The sequence below is a fragment of the Notamacropus eugenii genome, chromosome X, assembly GCF_028372415.1.
Source record: "Notamacropus eugenii isolate mMacEug1 chromosome X, mMacEug1.pri_v2, whole genome shotgun sequence".
Taxonomy (NCBI): Eukaryota; Metazoa; Chordata; class Mammalia; order Diprotodontia; family Macropodidae; genus Notamacropus; species Notamacropus eugenii.
Window position 1 is genome coordinate 41,941,051 of NC_092879.1, and position 19,945 is coordinate 41,960,995.

At 35.2% G+C, this 19,945-nt stretch overlaps 1 protein-coding gene across 1 annotated transcript in view; it reads right to left on the reverse strand.

The window, feature by feature from the left end:
- Nucleotides 1-19,945, reverse strand: part of IL1RAPL2 (interleukin 1 receptor accessory protein like 2) — a 954,343-nt gene that overhangs the window by 379,394 nt on the left and 555,004 nt on the right. The gene's annotated exons all lie outside the window — the stretch shown is intronic.

Here is a 19,945-nt window from a genome sequence, read left to right on the forward strand (position 1 = left end):
TCATATGGAATAGCGCCCAGGGAAGGAAGTATAAATCCAATGTGCACCAGATCTATTTTAAAAAATGTTAGATCCTTCTTTGTTGTCCCTCCATAATGGAATATGTTGTAGAGGAAATTCATCTTTATGAGTCCAAGTATGAATAAATCCCCATTTTATCCACTTGATAAAGGAGAAAGAGCAGCAGACACCTGGAGCCTCCACTGTTCAGGACTTTGCAAGCTCGGCTGACTTTGTGAGAGGAAACCATCTGTAAACTCTCCCAGCTAATGGGATTCTACAAATGATAAATACTCTAAATCTCCCCTCTCCCATCAGACCAAACCCTCATTACCTATTGTTCCAGGGATTCTTTGGCTTGCTGTTTTAAATTTCTCCCCAAACCATCCAAATTTCTTAATGTTAAAGGCCTCACTACCCTCCAGCTCTCCCATATTAGAGGTTACAGATTTTGAAGTGGTACTTTGGGGAGACAGGGAAAGAATAAGCCTGGGACTCTGCAGCCAGCTACTCTGATTCCCCTCCTGACTACCCTCATTGATGTTTTTTCTTCCTTCAAAAAATCTTAATTTCTTCAGGCTCAAGGCATTTTTCAGAAAAACCTCTAGGTCCGAGAACATGATTTCCACCTATAGGCTATTAGTCCCAGGCCTGATTAACATTGAATTCTAGGTTGATTACCTGAGTAATCAAGGAAGAGTGAGGCTGCATCTTTAAAGATCAAAAGCTCATTTACCTTCTCCTCTGATCGCTTAATAATCAAGGATAATTTATTCTTATTCTCCTTTTACTGGCAACACAACTTTTCCCCTGTAGTTATTAATAAAAACAGAGTGAGATTTCTGCTGTTCTCAAACATAAATCCTGCTACTCATATAGCACCATTAGGAACCTATCTTTATTCCAAAAAGGTTGAAATATATATGTGTGTGTGTGTATACATACATATATACACATATATGTATATGTGTATACAGCTATATATACACATACAGATATACATACATAAATGTATATTTATTTCTTTTTTAAAATAATTTTTACTCTGAACTTATAGAACATGAAAACATTGAGCAGTCACACACATTTGTCTGTGCATATGTATATATGTATGTATATACATATGTATATATACACATATGAAATCAGAACAGAGAAGATTGTACATGAAACCATGACTCTCTATTCTATTTCACTTGCTTTTAACAATGTTTATAATATATAATTTCAGTTAAAATATATACTTAAAATTCTAAGTATATGTTGAAATGAAATAATATACTATGCATTTAATATATGAATTTCAAAACTGCCCTGCTTATTTAGGCTTTCTTCTGAAATTCCTTTGGTTCTGCTTATTTTTTAATGTGTTAAAATGGCCCTCTATTTTGGCATCACTATTGTTACTGCCAACAACAATTTAAAAACAGAAAAAGAATAAAAAATAGTCAAGCATAGTCAAACAAAATAATCCACAACCTAGAAATGTAGAAAAATACATGTCTCATTGTTCACCTTGAGTCTACCACTTCTCTCTCAGAAGGTGAGTAACATGCTTCATCATCCATCTTCGGGAGATGTGTCGGTCATTGCTCGAGTAAAGTTTCAGCCTTTCCTAGTTGCATTGTTTACAGTCTTGTGATTGTATAACCTTTTTTTCTGGTTCGAGGGACTCAGAAGCTGAAGTTAGAGTGAGGAAGCTTGATGTAAATGTGGCTGGAGAAGACAGAGCTGCATTTGGGGCAGGTTGGATAGAAAGACCTACCAGAAATCAGGAAAGAGGAAAGAAATGGAATTTTACAATAAGACTTTTGTACTTGGACCTAGGAAAGAATGACCAAGTCCCCAGTCTTTTATGAGTTCATGGTGTTTGCAGAGGAGGGAGGAAGAAGAAAGTCAATCCAGGGAAGAGAATGAGGCCTTCTCCTCAGTTCTATAAAATTTCCTCTCTACCAATCAGAAAACCCATACTTACACCATGTTAATTGAGAACATCAGGGAAAGGACAGATGCTACCACAACTATTTCCCTAAGTGCTTCCCAAAAAACTTCTTTAGGACATCTTCAAGTTTGTATCACTCCCCCACCCTGTGGATTTCCCTATAGATCTACCACTTGAGATCAACTTGCACTAATATTCATATTTCTCTCCACTGTGAGTTGATCAATTCATTAATATCCCTCTAACAGTATTATATCCATAAGCTATGCCCTATTCTCTGTATTTGGTCCCAAGAGACACTTCATTATTATGATTAAGGTGACTTTTGACCTGGACTTTCTACTCTTGCCACCATCATTCTTCTGGTACCCTTCCAGGCCTTGAAAGATTTGTTTCTTCTTTAATCTGCTTCTAGATACAGGAATGACAGAAGGAACATCTAGCCTTGCTCTCTTCCTCATCAAAGTTCTGCTCCCTTCAAGCAGTTGAGGTTTCTCTCTCTGATAATTTAGAGGATCCTTTCCTAGCAGATGTGTATCCATTGGGAATCAGAGGTCATTCCTGCCTACTTGAGGCCAAGGCAACAGACCATTCCAATAATTCTCCACCTTTTGTTCATAAGTCTCATAAAATTCTCTTACATGCACCCTGAGGCTGACCTAGCTCTCTCCTTTTTGTGTCAAGAGTCTATCAGATTCTGCCCATCTATACTACAACATTCTCTCAACACTGCCAGGGAAGGCAAAAGCAAAGCAGCATCAGCAACATACTGTAGCAATCTACTACAGCATGCTTACCCATTTGACTACATGGGTCAAGTGCAGGACGTTGTCATTATCTGAGGATAATTGTAATCAAGAACATGAATCCATTTATAATAGGGACCAACAATCCAAAGTAAGTACCAGGACACAAAGAGTTTGATTAGGACTTTATATTGAAAAATCAAACTAAACAATTATGAAAGTAAGTTTATTTTATATTTGACACAATCTTGCTTGTATTTGCAACTACTCTAGTGCTTAGACTGAACAAATAATGAATCAAGCTAAGTGTCGCTTGTTTTTGACATAATATTGCCCAAAATATTTGGATGATAGCACAGCACAATATCCTTCCTTTTGTGACCAACTTTCAGTCTAATCAGGAAATCGCAGCTTAAAAAAAAGGCTTTATCCATTTTCCCATGGGGCCCTCTTAATCCTTTAATATGGAAATCATTCTTTTTTTGATAACCTATTGATCATCAGGTAGACTCCTGGGTAAAGATGGGTAGTGACAGATTATAGCAGGAAGTGAGAAGAAATGTTTGGGGGATGGACAACTAATTACATAATTAGCTTCATCCACTAGTGAATATTTTCATGTTACCACAACTTTTGCTTTTCTATGCAACCTCATAGGGAAGCAGGTAGACAGTGAAAAGAGCACTGGGTCTGGAGTCAAGAAGATGTGAGTTCAAATCTACCCTCAGACAATTACTGGCTGTATGATCTTTGCTAAGTCACTTAACGTCTCTCTGCTTAAGTTTCTTCGACTGTAAAATGGGGATGAGGATAACACTTAGAGGTTGCTGTAAGTATCAAATAAGATTTGTAAAAGCACTCAGCACAGTGTCTGGCACACAGTAGGTGCTATATAAAAGCTTATTCCCTCCTCCACCCTTATGGCAGTGAGTAGATGACAGACCTCAGAGTCAGGAAGATGTGAGTTCCAGTTCCATTTCTGGGATATATTGAAGTTACTTACCTTCTTAGGTGACTAAGTACTCAGAGAATTTCCTCAGTGGGATTTCTCTACACTACTGAAAATTCATAGGTCTGAACCAAAACAAAACACAATCTTGTTATTTCAGCAACTCCCTGTACTTTTTTACACTAGAAGAAGGTGATTTTCGAGGTTTCAGGTAACTAGACATTTCCTGGCCATGCATTCTGATCTTTTCCCTCTGTCTACTAAAACTTGGACTCTACCCCTTGGGATGTGAGGCTCTGACTAGTGGGCTTTCACCTTACTTTAACCTGGTCCCTGGCCCACTATCTACTCCCAGGCTATCCCTAAGCCATCTCCCTGTGCAAGTATCCTCTGACCTCTCACCCCACTTTTCACATCCAGCTTCTTCTTAGGTGGTATCTTCCCCCTTTAGAATGTAAGGTCCTTCTCACCAATGCTTGCATCTAAGACAATTCCGAAAGACCCATGATGGAAAAAGCATTCCACAACCAGAGAAAGAACTATGGAGTATGAATGTAGATCAAAGCATACTATTTTTTTTCCTTTTTTTATTATTAATTTGTTTTCAGTTTTCTACAATCACTTCTGTAAGTCTTAGATTTTTTCCCCCTCCCTCCCTGAGATGGCATGCAATCTTATATGGGTTCTACACATACATTCTTATTAAACACATTAGTCATGTTGCATAGAAGAAATAAAATGAATGGGAGAAATCATGAGAAAAACCTAAACAAAACATAACGCAAGAGAAAATATTCTGCTTCACTCTGCATACTATTTGCTCTAATTTTTTTTGCTTGTTTATTCTTTCTTGTCATTTCTCCCACTGGTTCTAATTCTTTACAACAAGACTAAGGAGAAAATATATTTAATATGAATGCATATGTACACCCAATATCAGACTGCATGCCATAGTGAGAAGGGGAAGGGAGGGAGAGGAAGAAAATTTAGAAGTCAAAATTTTAGGGAAGTGAATACTAAAAATAAATAAACAATTTTTAAAAAAAGAATGTTGGCCTGCTGAGGGCATGGAAATTCTTCTTTCCCTGCTGTTGTGTCCATAGTTGTTGTTCTGTCCTTGGTGATTAGCAGAGGGTCTAGCATATAAATATTTGATAAATGCATTTGCATTCATTCATTCATTCATTCATTCATTCATTCATTCATTCATTCATAAATGACCCTTGGCAGAAACAAATACAAATGAAATTAAAACCACGTACAGAAGCTATATATTAGAAATACTTTCACAGAGACACAGAAGCCAAATGAAAAGAGTGATGACATTAGGAAGGTGAAAAGAACCTTAAGAGAAAGGAGAGAACAAAGAAACCAAATCACCTCTTCCTGAACTTATACAGCTTTCTATCTCCAAAAGCCTTTGCTAAGGCTCAGTGATTAACACAACAAACCCACCCAGACATCAAGGCAACAAACAGCCAAGGGCTTCCTCTTCCATACCAAAGAGGCTTTTCTTATAGTACACTTCAGTTTTTACAAGTATTTCTGATCCTGTATGTTCACGTGTTGGCCACTCATTTGTTTCATGCCACTGAGGTTGGAGTCAAGTACCAAGGGGCTGTTCTCACCTCTAATTTCCTAAAGATTAATTATAGAATGGGAGGGGGATAGAAAGCAAGAAAAATAATAAGTATTTGTATCATAAAAAGAATTTTTTTAAATATTCATCCATCTCACTTAGATTGTCAAATTTATGGGCATACGGTTGGGCAAAGTAATTTTTTATGGGGGAGGAGCCAAGACGGCGGAGTAGAAAGATACACATATGCTAGCTCCTAACCCACAGCCCATAAAATACCTGTAAAGAAGAACTCCCAACAAATTCTGAGGCAGCAGAAGCCTCAGAACAACTGAGTGGAGGAGATTTCTGTTCCAGAGAGACCCGAAAAACCAACACCAAAGGTCCGTCGCGCACTGGACTGCAGCAGAGTCCAGCCCTGCTTTGGCCGCGTGGCACTGAGAAGAGCAGATCCCAGCAGGCTTCATGGACAGAATCTCCAGCATCAGCACAGGTCCCTCCACCCACAGGTGCCAAAGGTCAGTGAGAGGGTCTTTTCAGCTCCCCAAGAGGGGAGCAGGGTGCTCCCATAACTCAGGCCCCCTCTGGAGGCAGCAGTGGAGGCAGCCCCTGACAGGGGCTCCCAAAGCAGCCAGGAGCCCTGATCCACTGTTGAAGGTCTCCACATAAACCCCCTGAGGGAACTAAGCCTGTGAGGCAGGTGGCCCTGCCCCCACCTGAGCACCTGAACTTAATCTCACACTGAATAGCAGCCCCACCCCCTCCCAAAGCCCTGAGGCTGGGAAGCAGCATTTGAATCTCAGACCCAAAGCACTAGCTGGGCAGATGTGGAGGTGAGGTGGGTGTGGAGAGGAACCTCAGAAGTCAAATAACTGGCTGGGAAAATGCCCAGAAAAGGGGAAAAAAATAAGACCATGGAAGGTTACTATCTTGGTGAACAGATAATTCCTCCCTTCCTTTCTGATGAGGAAGAACAATACTTACCATCAGGGAAAGACATAGAAATCAAGGCTTCTGTATCCCAAACAGCCAAAATAAATATTCAACGGGCTCAGGCCATGGAAAAGCTCAAAAAGGATTTTGAAAATCAAGTTAGAGAGGTGGAGGAAAAACTGGGAAGAGAAATGAGAGAGATGCAAGAAAAGTATGAAAAGCAGATCAACATCATGCTAAAGGAGACCCAAACAAATGCTGAAGAGAATAACGCCTTGAAAAATAGGCTAACTCAATTGGCAAAAGAGGTTCAAAAAGCCAATGAGGAGAAGAATGCTTTCAAAAGAAGAATTAGCCAAATGGAAAAGGAGGTCCAAAAGCTCACTGAAGAAAATAGTTCTTTCAAAATTAGAATGGAACAGATGGAGGCTAATGACTTTATGAGAAACCAAGAAATCACAAAGCAAAACCAAAAGAATGAAAAAATGGAAGACAATGTGAAATATCTCATTGGAAAAACAACTGACCTGGAAAATAGATCCAGGAGAGACAATTTAAAAATTAGGGGACTACCTGAAAGCCATGATCAAAAAAAGAGCCTAGACATCATTTTTCAAGAAATTATCAAGGAAAATGCCCTGATATTCTAGAACCAGAGGGCAAAATAAGCATTCAAGGAATCCACCAATCACTGCCTGAAGGAGATCCAAAAAGAAAAACTCCTAGGAACATTGTGGCCAAATTCCAGAGTTCCCTGGTCAAGGAGAAAATATTGCAAGCAGCTAGAAAGAAACAATTCAAGTATTGTGGAAATACAATCAGGATAACACAAGATCTAGCAGCTTATACATTAAGGGATTGAAGGGCATGGAAGTCAAAGGAACTAGGACTAAAACCAAGTATCACTTACCCAGCAAAACTGAATATAATACTTCAGGGGAAAAATGGTCTTTCAATGAAATAGAGGACTTTCAAGTATTCTTGATGAAAAGACCAGAGCTGAAAAGAAAATTTGACTATCAAACACAAGAATGAAGAGAAGCATGAAAAGGTAAATAGCGAAGAGAAGTCATAAGGGACTTACTAAAGTTGAACTGTTTACATTCCTACATGGAAAGACAATATTTATAACTCTTGAAACTTTTCAGTATCTAGGTAGTTGGTGGGATTTCTCACACACTCACACACACACACACAGCACAGAGTGAATTGAATTGGATGTTATCATATCTTAAAAAAATGAAATTAAGCAGTGATAGAGAAATATATTGGGAGGAGAAAGGGAGAAATGGAATGGGGCAAATTATCTCTCATAAAAGAGGCAAGCAAAAGACTTTTTAGAGGGGAGGTGAGAGAAAAACATAAAGTTTACTCTCATCACATTCCACTAAAGGAAGGAATAAAATGCACACTCATTTTGGTATGAAAACCTATCTTACAATACAGGAAAATGGGGGAGAAGGGGATAAGCAAGGTGGGGGAGGATGATGGAAGGGAGGGCAATGGGAGGAGGGAGCAATTTGAAGGTAACACTCTTGGGGAGGGACAGGATCAAAAGAGAGAACAGAAGAAATGGGGGGCAGGATAGGATGGAGGGAAATATAGTTAGTCTTATAAAACATGACTATTATGGAAGTCATTTGCAAAACTACACAGATATGGCCTATATTGAATTGCTTGCATTCCCAAATGGAATGGGTGGGGAGGGAGGGATGAAGAGAAGTTGGAACTCAAAGTTTTAGGAACAACTGTCAAGTACTGTTCTTGCTACTAGGAAATAAGAAATACAGGTAATGGAGTACAGAAAGTTATCTGGCCCTACAAGACAAAAGAGAAGATGGAGCCAAGGGAAGGGAGGGATGAAGGGGCAATTAGAATGCTCAGTGTTTTGGGGTGGGGGGAGGGGATGAATGGGGAGAAAATTTGGAACCCAAAATTTTGTGAAAATGAATGTTAAAAGTTAAATAAATAAATATAGATAAAAAAGTAATTTCTTATTATTGTTTTATTTCCTCCGTGTTGGAGGTAAGTTCACCCTTTTCATTTTTTTGATATTGGTAACTTGAATAGTAATGGAAGGGAAAGGAGAGGATCATTTACTTAACCTCTTCCTGGCCAAGGTCAAATTTTCTCCAAGTTACCAATATTTGAAAAATATATAAATTGCACAGATTAATAGAAGAGGAAGTTGAATACTTAAATAACCCCATCTCAGAAAAAGAAATTGAACAAGCCATCAATGAACTCCCTAGGAAAACATCTCCAAGGTCAGATGGATTTATAACTGAATTCTATCAAAACGTTTAAAGAGCAATTAATTCCAATAACATAGACTATTTGGGAAAACTGGGGAAGAAGGAGTCCTACCAAATTCTTTTTATGATACAAATATGGTTCTGATACCTAAACCATGAAGAACCAAAACAGAGAAAGAAAATAACAGACCAATTTCTCTAATGAATATAGATTCAAAAATTTTAAATGAGATACTAGCAAAAAGAATACAACTTATCACAAGAATAATACATTATGATCAGGTAGGATTTATATCAGGTATGCAGGGCTGGTTCAATATGAGGAAAACTATCAGCATTACTGATCATATCAAAAACAAAAACTAACAGAAACCATATGATTATCTCAACAGATGCAGAGAAAGCTTTCCACAAAATACAACACCCAATCCTATTGAAAACACTGGAGAGCATAGGAATAAATGGAGTCTTCTATAAAATAATAAAAAGCAATATTTAACTAAAACCATTAACAAGCATTATATGTAATGGGGATAAGTTAGATGTATTTCCAATAATATCAGAGGTGAAACAAGGATGTTCATTATCACCACTGTTATTCAATATGGTGCAAGGAATTTTCACTTTAGCAATAAGAAAAAAAAGTAAATGAAGAAATTAGAATAGGCAAAGAAAAAACTAAGTTATCACTCTGTGCAGATGATATGGTGATATACTTAGGAGAATCCCAGAGAATCAAGTGAAAAATTACTTGAAATAATAAACAGCTTTGGCAAAGTTACAGGTTACAAAATAAACCCACATAAATCACCTGCATTTCTACATGTTACTAACAAAGCCCAACAGCAAAAGAGAGAAAGAAGTTCCACTTAAAGCTAAGGTACACACAATAAAATATCGGAAGTCTACCTGCCAAAACAAACCCAGGGACCATAAGAACACAATTACAAAATATTTTTCTTTTTTTTAAAATATTTTTATTATTCTTTTTGTTTTCAGTGTTCTACAATCACTTCCATATAACTTAGACTTTTTCCCCTCCGTTACCCTCTTTCCCTTCACCTCCCTCTCATTTCCTGAGATGGCAAACAATTTTATATAGGTTCTACACATACATTCCTATTAAATACATTTTCACCTTAATCATGTTGCATAGAAGAATTAAAATGAATGGGAGAAATCATAAAACAAACTAAAACGTAATACAAAAGAAAATGATCTGCTACATTCTGTGATCAAATTCCATAGTTCTTTCTGTGGATGTGGAAGGTATTTTGCGTTGAGACCACTGGGAATTTTGTAAGTCATTGCAATGAAGTTCTAAGTCTACCAGAAAAAATCCTTATAAACTCTGGTTGTTGCTGTGTACAAAGTTCTCCTGGTTCTGCTCCTTTCACTCAGCATTAGTTCACACAAGTCTTTTCAGGCCTCTCTGAAGTCTTCCTGTTCATCATTTCTTATAGCACAAGCATATTCCATTACATTCATATACCACAATTTGTTCAACCATTCCCCAATTGATGGGCATCCCCTTGATTTCCAGTTTTTGGCCACCATAAAGAGAGCTGCTATAAATATTTTTCTGCATATGGGACCCATTCCCATTTTTATGATCTCTTGGGGATACAGTCCAAGAAGCAATATTGCTGGGACAAATGGTATGCACATTTTTGTAGCCCTTCAGACATAGTTCCAAATTGCTCTCCAGAATGGTTGGGTCAGCTCACAACTCCACCAACAGTGTATCAGTATTCCAACTCTCCCGCATCCTCTCCAACATTCATCATCTTCCTGTTCTGTCATATTTGCCAATCTGATAGGTGTGATGTGGTACCTGAGAGTTGTTTTGATTTGCCTCTCTCTAATCAATAGTGATTTAGAGCATATTTTCATATGACTATAGATAACTTTAATTTCTTCCTCTGAAAACTGCCTCTACATATCCTTTCACCATTTATCAATTGGAGAATGACTTGTATTCTTGTACATTTGACACAGTTCTCTATATATTTTAGAAATGAGGCCCTTATCACAGACACTAGTTTCAAAAATTCTTTCCCAGTTTTCTGCTTCCCTCCTAATCTTGGTTGCATTGGGTTTGGTTGTGCAAAACCTTTTCAATGTAATATAATCAAAACTATCCATTTAGCACTTCATAATGTTGTCTATCTCCTATTTAGTCAAAAATCCTTCCCCTTTCCATAAATCTGATAAATACACTATTCCGTGTTGCATTAATTTGTTTATAGTATCAATCTTTATACCTAGATCATGTACCCATTTGGACTTTATTCTTGTGTATGGTGTCAGGCATCGGTCTATGCCTAGTTTCCTCCAGACTGTTATCTAGTTTTCCCAGCAAATTTTGTCAGACACTGAGTTCTTATCCCAGAAGTTAGGGTCCTTGGGTTTATCAAACAGTAGATTGCCATATTCATTGACTATTGTGTTTTGAGTATCTAAACTATTCCCCTGGTCTACGCTTCTGCTTCTTAGCCAGTACCAACTGGTTTTGATAGTTGCTGTTTTATAATACAATTTAAGATCTAGTAGAGCTAGGCCACTTTCCCTAGCATTTCTTTTCATTAGTTCCCTTGATATTCTGGACCTTTTGTTCTTCCAGATGAATTTTGATATTATTTTTTCTAGCTCTAGAAAATAATTATCTGATAGTTTGATTGGTATTGGCATGGAATAAGTAAATTTAGGTAGAACTCTCATTTTTATTATATTGACTCACCCCACCCATGAGCAACTGATGTTTTTCCACTTACCTAGATCTGATTTTATTTGTGCAAAGTGTTTTGTAATTGTGTTCATATAGTCCCTGGGTTTGTTTTGGCAGGTAGACTCCCAGATATTTTACAGTGTCTACCATAGCTTTAAACGGGATTTCTCTTTCTATCTCTTACTATTGGGCTTCATTTGTAATATATAGAAATGCAGAAGATTTGTGTGGGTTTATTTTGTAACATGCAATTTTGTCAAAGTTGTTTATTATTTCAAGTAGTTTTTTACTTGATTCTCTGAGATTCTCTAAGTGTATCACCATATCATCTGCAAAAAGTGATAACTTAGTTTCTTCTTTGCCTATTGTAATTCCTTCAATTTCTTCTTCTTCTCTTATTGCTACAGCTAACATTTCTAATACCATATTGAATAACAGTGTTGAAAATGGAAATCCTTGTTTCACCCTGATCTTATTGGAAATGCATCTAGCCTATCTCCACTGCATATAATGAGTGCTGAATGTTTTAGGTAGATACTATTTATCATTTCATGGAAAGTTCCATTTATTTCTATGTTCTCCAATGTTTTCAATAGGAATGGGTGTTGTATTTTGTCAAAATTTTTCTGCATCTGTTGAGATAATCATGTGGTTTCTGTTAGTTTTGTTGTTGATATAATCAATAATGTTAATAGTTTTCCTAATACTGAACCAGCCCTGCATTCCTGATATAAATCCTACCTGATCATAATGTATTATTCTCATGACAAGTTGCTGTATTCTTTTAGCTAAAATCTTATTTAAAATTTTTGCATCTATATTCATTAGAGAAATTGGTCTGTAATTTTCTTTCTCTCTTTTAGTTCTTCCTGTTTAAGGTATGAAAACCATATTTGTGTCATAAAAAGAATTTGAGAGGACTCCTTCTTCCCTAAATAGTCTCTATAGTACTGGAATTAACTGTTCTTTAAATGTTTGATAGAATTCACTTGTGAATCCATCTGACCTTGGAGATTTTTTCCTAGGAATTCATTGATAACTTATTCAATTTCTTTTTCTGAGATGGGGTTATTTAAGTATTCAACTTCCTCTTCTGTTAGTCTGGGCAATATATATCTTTTAAAGTAATCATCCATATCATTTAGATTGTCAAATTTATGAGCAGACAGTTGGGCAAAGTAATTTCTTATCATTGTTTTAATTTCCTCCTCATTGGAGGTGAGTTCATCCTTTCCATTTCTGATATTGGCAATTTGGTTTTCTTCATTCTTTTTTTAAATCAAATTGACCAAAGGTTTTTCAATTTTATTGATTTTTTCCTAAAACCAACTATTACTTTTATTTCTTAGTTCAATCGTTTTCTTAATTTCAATTTTACTAATCTCTCCTTTGGTTTTCAGTATTTCCAATTTGGAATTTACTTGGGGATTTTCAATTTGTTCTTTTTCTAGATTTTTCAGCTGTATGCCCAATTCATTGATCTCCTCTTTCTCTATTTTATTCATCTAGGCATTCAAGGATATAAAACTTCCCCTAAGAACTGCTTATTCAGTATCACATAAAATTTGGTAGGTTCTCTCGTTATTGTCATTCTCTTGAATGAAGTTGTTAATTGTTTATTTAGGATTAGATTGTTTAGTTTCCAATCAGTTTTTGGTTTGTATTTCCATGACCTTTGATTACTTATAAGTTTTATTGCATTATGATCTGAGAAGGATACACTGACATATCAAGTTCAGAGGAGGGAGGTTGAGGTCCCCCACTAGTATAGTTTTGCTGTCTATTTTTTCCTGTAACTCTCTTAGCTTCTCCTCTAAGAATTTGGATGCTACACCACTTGGAGCATATATGTTTAGTAATGAAAATGCTTTGTTGTCTATGATGCCCTTTAGCAGGATACAGTTTCCTTCATTATCTCTTTTGATAAGATCTATTGCTGCTTTTGCTTTGTCTGATTAGGACTGCTACCCCTACTTTTTTTACATCAGCTGAAGCACCAAATATTCTGTTCCAACCTTTTACCTTTACCCTGTGTGTATGCCCCCATTTCAAATGTGTTTCTTGCAAACAACATATTGTTGGATTATGGAAATGGAATTTGGAATTTAGAATTGGAAATGGGAATTGGAATATGGAATCTAGAATTGGAACTTGGAATTGGAATTTGGAAAAGGAATTTGGAATTTGGAGTTGTAATTTGAAAACGGAATTGGAATTTGGTATTGCAACTAGGAATAAGATTGTTAGACTTGGAATTTAAAATTTAGAATTGGAATTTGGAATTGGAATTTAGAATTGGAACTTGAAATTGGAATTTACAATTGAAATTTGAATTTGTAATTTGTAATGGTATTTTGGAATTTGATTTTGGAACTGGAATAAGGAATGTGGTAACTGAAACTAGAATTTGAAATTGAAATATGGAATTAGAGTTATGAATTGGAATTAGGAATGAGGTTGTTGAAATTGGATTGTGGAATTTGGAATTGGAATTTGGACTTCAGAATTGGAACCTGGAACTGGAATTTGGAACTGGAATACAGAATTGGAATCTGTAATCTAGAAGTGGAATGTGGAAGTGGAATTTTGAATTGGAATTGGAATTTGGAGTTGTAATTTGAAAACTGAATTGGAATTTGGTATTGCAATTAGCATTGAGGTCGTTAGAACTGGAATTTGAGTTTGCAATTGAGAATTGGAACTTGGAATTCAAATTTGGAATTTCGAATTAGAATTTGTAATGATATTTTGGAATTCTATTTTGGAATTGGAATTAGGAATGTGGTAATTGGAACTAGAATTTGAAACTTGGAAATGGAATTTGAATATGGAATTAGAATTTTGAATTGGAATTAACATTAAGGTTGTTGAAACTGGACATTGGAATTTGGAATTTAGAATTGGAACTTGGAATTGGAATTTGAGCATTCTTGATGAAAACACCAGAGCTGAATAGAAAATTTGACTTTCAAACACATGAATCAAGAGAAGCATGGAAAAATAAACAGGAAAGAGAAATCATAAAGGACTTTCTAAAGTTTAACTGTTTACAATCCTACATGGAAAGATAATATTTATAGCTCTTGAGACTTTTCTCAGTATTTGGATAGTTGGAAGGATTACACACACACACACACACACACACACACACACACACACACACATCTCCACCATTAAGTATTTCCCTTTTTGTCAATTTGTAGGGTGTGAGGTAAAACTTCAGGAATGTTTTGTGCATTTCTCCTATAATGAGTGATTTGGAATATTTTTCATGCAGTTGCAAATTTTTTACAGTTCTTTTGAAAATTGTCCAAATAGTCTGTCCATTTATTGGGAAATATATTAGTCATACATACATAAACACACATACACATATATGTAATCAAAGTTATCTATTTAGCTTATGTAAATGACTATCTTATTTACTGATATATCTCCTACCCATAGCTATGAAAAGTATATAATCCATTTCTTTTCAATTTTTATAGTATTATTTTTAATATTAAGGTTATAAATCTGTTTAGAATGAATTGTGGAACGGAGTGTGAGGTGTTGGTCTCAATCCAATTTACGACAGATTACTTTCCAGTTTTTATCATATAAGGAGTTTATCCCTAGGTAATCTATGTTTTCTACTTTCTCAAACACTGGTTTATTGAGATGTGTTATTTCTAAATCTCTCTTTTTCCACTGACCTACCTCTATTTTTAATGAATACCAAATGGTTTTGATGACTGTTGCTTGAGTATAAGGTCTGGTATAAGTGGTATTCCTCCTTCATCTCTACTTCTTTTCATCATTTTCCTTGTATTCTAGATCTTTTGTTTTTCCAAATGATTTTTATTATCATTTTATCAAGTTCTATAAAGTATCCCCCTTGGTAATTTGATTGATGTAGCATTAAAAGTGTAAATTAATTTTGGTAGTATCGTCATTTTTTATTATGTTGTAATGGTCAAAATACAAGCACTTTCCATTCTTTGAGCTATTTAAATTGTGCTTTTTTTCAAGGAGCACTTTGAAACTTTACATGTTTTTGTGTGCTTTGGTAGGCTGATCCCTAGATATTTTGTGTATTTTGTAGTTATTTAGGATAGAATTTTCCTTTCTATTATTGTGTCTTCAGTTTTGTTATTATCATACAGGAATGCTGTTGATTTTTGAGGATTTATTTTATATCCTGTAGCTTTGTTGAAATTATTAATAGTTTCAATAAGAATCTTTGCTGATTTCCTAGGATTTGGAAGTTTCCAAATAAACCTTCATATCATTAGCAATTAGGAATAGTTTTTAATCTTCTTATTTCTATACCTTTAATTTATTTCTCTTGTCTTATTGCTACTGATAAGATTTCCAGAAATACATCAAATAACGGGGGGGACAGGGACTAGGCATCCTTACTTCACTCCTGCATTAATTGAAAAAAGTGTTTTAGTGTACTGACATGGCATGCAGTGTTTAATTTTGGTTTTAAATAGATGCTTTTTATGAACTTTAAAAAGTTTTCCCTAGTTTGTAGGGTTTTTAAGATAAAAGTGTTGTATTTTCACAAAGGTTTTTTTTTTTTTTTGCATCTATTGAAATGATCATGTAATTTTGAATGTTTTGGTTTTTAATATGATTAATTATGGTGAATGTTTTCCTAATGTTGAGCCATCCTTGCAATACCACTTAGTCATAATGAATGATTTCTTAGATAAATCTGTAATCTAATGTGATATTGTTTAAAATTTTTGAGTCAGCCAATAATATTGGCCTATAGTTTTCTTTTATGTAGTTTATCCTTCCCTTGTTGAGGTATTAGAGCTTTATTCATCTCATAAAATTATTTTGGTCAGGTGCTTTTTTTCTCAGTTTTTGAGAAAAATTAGTGAAGTATGGGTACTAACTATTTCCTCAAAGTTTTATAGAATTCTCCTATGAATCTATCAGCATCAGGAGTTTTTTTTTTTCCTTTTGGTACCTCTTCTTACAACTTGATCTACACTTTCTTTTCTAAGATTGGGTCATGGGGTATTTTATATTTGTGAAGGTATTCCTCAATTTCTTTGGTGTTCTTTGTTTTGTTAGCATGTAACATTGCATAATATGTTCTGATTAATTTTATTTCTTCAGGATTTTCTTTGATTTCAGCTTGATCTTTTGACATTCTATTGATTTGATTTCCTGCTCACTTCTTTTAAATCAGATTAAATAAGATTTTATCAATTTTATTATTTTCAATGAATGAACTTTTATTTTTATATATCATTCATATGAGTTTTTTGGTTTAAATACATTTATGTCTCTTCTAATTTTTAATACCTCCTCTTTTGAGTTTATTTTAGGTTTATTTACTGACTTCATAATTTTTTAAAATACATATTCAGTTTATTAATTTTCTCTTTCTATTTTAATGTATGTTTTTGAGGATAGGATCATTCTTCTGATGTTTGTTTTATGTACACCCCAGAAATTTTGGTATATTGTTTCATCATTTTTATTTTCTTCTATATAGTTATTAATTGTTTCTATGCTTTCATCTTTAATTCATTCATTATTTAGGGTTTCATTGTTAAGCCTATGTTTGACTCTGTATGTTTTGTTTGTGATCTGTGTACCAATGACTATTTTTTTTTGTTGAGTCAAAATGTGTAAAGGATTCATTTTTGTACTTCTGCCTTTTTACATTTGTTTGTAATATCTCTGCGGCCTTGTACATGGTCAGTTTTCGTAAAAAATTCCATATAGTGCTGAGAAATATACATATTCTTTTGCTATTCCATTTAGAAGATGCTATGTCATCTTACAAAACTCAAAATTCCTAGTTTTTTTTTTTCAAAAATGTGTTCAGTTCCACATTTTCCTTTTTGTTTATCTTTCTGTTAAACTTATCAAAAAATAAGACACGGATACTGAAGTCTCCTGTCACTGTTGTGTCACTATATATTTCTTATTGTGACTCAGATGTTTCCTTTATGAGTTTAGATGCTAAAATATTTGGACTGTTTATTAATGACATTAGTTTAGTGTTTATGGTTTTTTTCAGCACCCATATGAGCATTGGTCAATAGAACTCCCTTCTACCACTAAAGCAAGGTCACCTTCTTCTCCAGCCTCCTGGACCCTTTCAATTCTCTCATTTTTTTCATCTACTTCCCTTCTTCATTTCTAATATTACAAGGGTCACTTTTCCCAGTCACTGATATGACTCCAGCACACTCACCCCTTTCATTTATCCTCTCATGTTGTAAAATAGTCCCACAAAAAAAATGCTGATTCACCTATAGACAGGATTTGCCAGGTTCTGTTCATAATTCCTTGAGGCCTCCTCTTTACTTCTACCTCTACCAGATGTTCACCTTCACCCACATCCTTGTATACATTTAGAAAAAAATTTCTTACTGGTCTCTGCAGTCACTCTATTGCTGTTCCTGACCTTGCCTGATATATTGATTTGCTTTTCCAACATTTGTTTTTCTGAGGGATGTCATGGTGATAAGAAAAAAAATGACTACTCCTCCATCTTGTTGTTCATGTATCATGGAAGTTACCCCTGCCTCCCCACCAACATTTGTGTCCATTATCTTCCTCCATTAGAATGACAGTAGGAACTATCTTTTCTCCTTGTATTTGTATCTCCAGTGCTCAGCACAGTCCCAGGTACAAAGTAAGAATTTAACCAATGTGCTATCTATTTATTTCTCTATTTGTGCATAATACGGAAGGAAGGGCAACAGAAGATAAACATAAAAGCAGAGCATGATCAGATTTAAGAAGAGGGTGAAGAGTGTTCAATGAACTGAGGCCAAAGAGAAAAATGGAAGAACTTTTTTTCTTCTTCTATTGAATAAAAAAGATAAAAAAGAATTAGCCTGCTGCTCAGGCTAATAATACAAAATAGGATAATAATACTAAAAAAACAGACAGAAGGCAGACCTACTCAATACTCATTATGTTTCTATTTTCTCCATCAAGAATATAATATTTAGACTGGAAAGGATAGAACAAAAATGGCGCATCAGAAATGGGTACCCAAGATAATGGAATTGAGAGTAAGCTCACACCAAATTGTGTCATCAAGTCATCAGACTCAGATTAGCTTCATCCAGGAGACTAGAAAGAAGAGATATATGTAATAACTGAGTCACTGTCAGTGATCTCTCAAAGACTGTGGAGAATGGGATCAGAGCCGCAGAACTAGAGAAAGGTGAATGAATATTAGCCTGATTTCCTCCAAATGGCAAGAAAATGCTATTTGCGAAATATAGGCAGGTGAATATGACTTCAATTTCTGGTCGAACTCTTGACTGCATCGTTGGAGTGCTAATCAGTAGTACTGAAGATCCAGAAGCAGCAGCATGACATTATAATTATATCAACATTTTCAGAGCATTTTCAAGTTTGAAAAGAACTTATATATGACCTCATTTATACAATAACCCTGGGAGACTGGTTCTTTCCCATTATTATGCTCATTTTCCAAATAAGGAAAGTTAGCCTAAGAGAGGGCAACTGACTTGCAGGGTTTTATAAGGAAAGGCTATAATGCAAGAATATAATAAAGATCAATTTGTGGATTTTTTGAAGAAAAATCCTTTTAAGAGGTTAAAGTAGCAAGCTCTGAGTAGTGTCCACTCTAGTTCTATAGCTGGGTGGCGTTGTGGGTAAGAGCTCTGGACCTGGAGTAAAGGAGCTCTGAGTTCAAATCCCACCTAGGTCCAAGATACTTTCTAGCAATGTGACCCTGGGCTAGTCACTTAATTTTTTCAGCTTCAATTTTCTCATCTATAAAATGGGGATAATAATAGAACCTACCTCCCAGGGTTGCTGTGAGGAACAAATGAAATAACATTTGAAACACACTCAGCACAGTGCCTGGCACATTGTAGGTACTTACTGAGTATTCTCTCAAAGCCAGGAAGACCAGGGTTCAAGTCCTGATTCAAATACGTACTGACTGTGCTACCCTGAAAAAATGACTTAACCTCTTGGTGCTCTAGACAATTCCATAAAGCTATAAAATACAAATAATGGGTCCGTTCCAAAAGACTCGTGATGGAAAATGTCATCCACATCCAGAGAAAGAACTATGGAGTCTGAATGCAGATCAAAGCACGCTATTTTCTTTGAGTGTATATGTGTGTTTTCTTTTTTGTGTTTTTTCTTTTTGTTCCAATTCTTCTTTCACAACATGATTAAAGAGCAAATATGCTTAATATGATTGTACATTTTTAGCCTATATCACATTGCATGCCATCTTGGGGAGGTGAGGGGAAAAAATTGAAACTCAAAATCTTATAGAGGTGAATATTGAAAACTATGTTTACATGCAATTGGAAGATATAAAACACTAAGTGGAAAAATAAATAAATGTGTATATATGTGTGTGTATATATACATACACACACATATATATATACACATATATACATACATATATGTGTATGTATGTGCAATGAACCTAGTAGTCACAGCTTTTCATTGTCTGGTACCCATTAACATTTATGTAGAGGCAAAACCAAAGTAGAATGAACGTGGTTAACTATTATTTTCTAACCTCAAAATCCCAGTAATTCCAAATAAGTCAAGTGAGATAGGTAAGTAGCGAATGTGATGTAGTTGAAAGGTATATGATGTTTATTATCTTGATAAATATAGGATATTTATAATGTGTATAGCATATGAAATAAAATCATCTCAAAGATAAAATAATCCCAACAGATAATAGACCCACTTGCACTTGTACCTGTAGATGGAGTAATCTCTCAATGACTGCCAGGGAGTTACCTCAGCTGAGAATCCACTTTATCAGTGAAACCATATGTTCAGTC